General features: G+C 41.9%; 1 long non-coding RNA gene across 1 annotated transcript; it reads right to left on the bottom strand.

Moving 5' to 3' along the window:
• Nucleotides 1-246: 246 nt before the first annotated feature.
• On the bottom strand, nt 247-2416 carry LOC139544665 (uncharacterized). Its single transcript, XR_011668912.1, has 3 exons — nt 2303-2416; nt 1826-1913; nt 247-1705 (listed from the first exon to the last, which is right to left on the bottom strand). It is a non-coding gene; the product is annotated as an uncharacterized lncRNA (long non-coding RNA).
• Nucleotides 2417-3792: the final 1376 nt, after the last annotated feature.

Consider the following 3792-nt stretch of genomic DNA (forward strand, 5'->3'; position numbering starts at 1 on the left):
TGGAGAAAACACCTGCCTCTGGATTACATCTTCAAACTAAGGGCAACCATGGCATCTGACAGGAGACACGTCCATCCATGGATAATGTATACGGGTAAAATAGTCTAGCAAGATACATTTTCAGATATTACACGTGTAACGGCAGATTTCCTCCTCTTCGTCTGAAGAGGAGGTGTAGCAGGGATCGGACCAAAGCGCAGCGTGGTTAGTGTTCATCATGACTTTAATTAAGACAATAAACGTGAACACTACAAAATACACCAACAAATGTGAAAAACCGAAACAGTCCTATCTGGTGCATAGACACAAAGACAGAAGACAACCACCCACAAAACCCAACACAAAACAGGCTACCTAAATATGGTTCCCAATCAGAGACAATGACTAACACCTGCCTCTGATTGAGAACCATATCAGGCCAAACATAGAAACGTGAAAACTAGACACACAACATAGAATGCCCACTCAGCTCACGTCCTGACCAACACTAAAACAAAGAAAACACAAAAGAACTATGGTCAGAACGTGACAACACTTTTCTAATTTTGACAGAAAGTGGTTTACAGTTTTCCACACGTTTGCTGAATCTTTGGCCCAAAACCACAAAACTCTACAAATCTCTAGCAAAAGCAAACACTGCATTCAAAACTGTTCTTTCCAAAATGCTTTTTTGCATCAAAATGACACACACGTCATGAATAGATCTGTCTACCAACCAACACACTGATGTGCTCAACACGAAACACTACCATGAATATTCCATCAGTAGGTTTATGCCTTCTGCATTTTCAGTATTACACTGTAGCCGGTTGTAAAATAATGTTACAGTAATACCTACTCAAATATACATAAACACACACAAATGCAATACAGTAACAAAAACATTGTCATTTATTTCCAAAATGCAGTATTTTTTAACACTTGTGTTTTGTATGTAACACTTTCCATACCCAACAGGAGAAAACCAAGAAAAACATTCAGTAAGATAAAGGGTTTTCTGTACAACAATAAAAAATGAAAGTGGCTCATTCTTTCAAAACTCTAAGCACAAAAAGAAAAAAAAACATGTAAAATGTAAGAAAAAATACTATTTTAATTTGTCTGGCCACAGCACCCATTCTACATCACAAGAGATGTTCTCCCTGGCTAAACAGCGGGGAAAGAATCTTCTGGAGTGACGGATCCAGCCGCCAAAAGCCCCCACATCAATCCTCCATTGCCTGGAGAAGAGGCATCCGTGCGAGGGGATGGTGGTCATACACCTTCCATCTCCATGCTGAAAAAAACTCTTCATTTGGGTTTAGGAATGGGGAATGTGGTGGGAGGTATAAAACAATACATTGTGGGTGGTCGATGAACCAGTTGCGGACCAGAGCAGCCAGGTAGAAACTCACGTTGTCCCAGATGACAACATACCTGGGCTGCTCTGGTCCACCCCTCTGCTCGGCTGGAATGAGCAAGCCACGTAGTGTTTCCAGGAATGTGATAAGGGCGGTGTTGTAGGGACCAAGGTTGGCATGGGGATGGAGGACGCCTTGCTGGCTAATGGCTGCGGACATGGTGATATTCCCTCCACGCTGTCCATGGACATTCACAATGGCCAATAATGTTCTGTCTCCGTCCCCTTCTTTTGGCTAGGTTGAAGCCAGCATCAGCAATGTAAATATAAACGTGCTGAATTGCAGTGGCATCCAGCTCCATGACTCTGAAACAAACAAGACAATATGAGACAGACCTAGAGCAGTCGATATGGTGAGGCACAATACACTGGATTACAGTACTTTATTGTGTCTATACAGTGCTGATATGATAGTATAGTACCTACTTGCACATATTCATAGCACTGTTCTTTAGCCCTCTCAGTTTCGCTCAAATGGCACCCTGTAGACCTGTTTCATCCGGATTCGGTTGCGCTGTAATACACGGTCCAATGTAGACAAGCCCAGCTGGTGAATGTTTTTGAATATAGTGTTTTCTGCAATTATGTGTTTCTGGATTTCTCGTAGTCTAATGGTATTGTTTGCCACCACTATGTTCTCAATAGCGGTCTTCTGATGTGGTGTGAACAGCCGGTGTCCTTCACCATGGCCTGGCCATCTCTCAGTTCTGCAGAAGATCCCCAAATATGCTATGACTGGTTACAGTAAGCTAAAATAATCTATTTTCTTTCAATATGAAATGACATGACTAACATTGGCTAACAATCACTGAGTAACATAGCCCTACTGATATGTCAGACTGCAGTATAATACAGTATATTGTAAATACATAAAGAGCATAGTGTAGATGATAGGTAACTTACCGGTTCTCATTTCTGAATGTACAGATGGTAGATGCAACCGTGTAGCGGCTCAGCTTGGGCTGAACTCTCTGCCCAGCCTCCCTCATACTAACTCCATGGTTGAGCACATGGTCTAGTTCTAGTTCTTGCTTCACCATTGACTTCCATTTTCCTCCAAAACAGGAGAGCTCACCTGTGGCCATTTATAGTGCTAAAGCGCTGATTTCTAAGTGAACAATTCAGCAACTATTGTTTACACCTGTGAGGAGTGGGTGTCCAATTCGTGTATAGAGCTTGGCCTTGTGATTGGCGTTGCTTTCCAAAGGGACTAAAGAGATTTTAATTTGGAATGTTGTGCCTAATGTAGAGAACTGTGTGTAGTGTTTTGCAAAAAATGTGATATAGAATTGAAAACTGAGTGTTGAGCAGGAATTGTGCTTGCAATTTTGCAGACTTGGTTTAGGGATTTGTTACATGAGTTTCAGGTTTCGGTGATTGTGTTTCAAGTTCCAATTTTACTGTGTAAACAATTGGGAAGAACTTTAATATCAAGTTAGTGTACTGTTAGCTAGCTAGCTAATGTTAGCTGTCTGGCTCGCTAACTAACGTTACGTGTATGATATTTTTATTTGTATCTCAGAGCCATTTGCTTGGATAGCTATAGCCTAATGTTAGCTAGCTAACATTGAACCGGGTTGGTTAGTTACCTGCAGATTCATGAAGGGTTGTAACGTCATGAGTTGGGATTATGGTTCATTGTTTACCTACCTAGCTATCTAACATTAGCTGGCTGGCTTGATAGCTAACATTACATGTATGATCTTATTATTCGTATCTCAGAGCCATTTGCTTGGCTAGCTATAGCATAATGTTAGCAAGCTAACATTTAACCTGGTTGGTTAGCTACCTGCAGATTCTTGCAGGGTAGTAGCATCATGAGTTGGGATTATGGTTCATTGTTTACCTAACTAGCTAGCTACATATCTTAACAAAAGGCTTCACTATGCAAGTAATCATTTTGAGTGCGTTCGTCAATTCAGTCTGGCCATCTATTCTGATTTCAAAGCACTCTAGTCTGAGTGTGCCAGAGTGCAGAATAACTGACAAATTTACGAACGCACAACACCCGCTGAATATGGCCGGTGTCAGTAAATGTCGGCAAAAGAGCTAAATTAAAATGTTGCCAGCAGCACCGTTACAGTCACCAACACTCTGGATAACCTGAAAACAGCCTAACCAGCTCTGCTAGGGTGAGTAAAATGGTCAGAGTGGAGTGTTCTCTCATTTGTGTCTGGAAGTAGCTAGCAAGCTAGCTAATGTTAGCCAGTTAGCTTGGGAGCTTGACTGCCATTGTGAGGTCAGAACATTCGGATCAACCCTACTCATCGGCCAGAGTGTCCAGTATGCGCTCCGAACACTCCGAGAGTGAAACGCTCTGAATTTAGGAACTGACAATCTGACACCACAGTTACAGCCACCAATGCTCTGGATAACATAACAGCCGAACCAAC

Source organism: Salvelinus alpinus, chromosome 18 (genome assembly GCF_045679555.1).
Source record: "Salvelinus alpinus chromosome 18, SLU_Salpinus.1, whole genome shotgun sequence".
NCBI classification, from domain to species: Eukaryota; Metazoa; Chordata; class Actinopteri; order Salmoniformes; family Salmonidae; genus Salvelinus; species Salvelinus alpinus.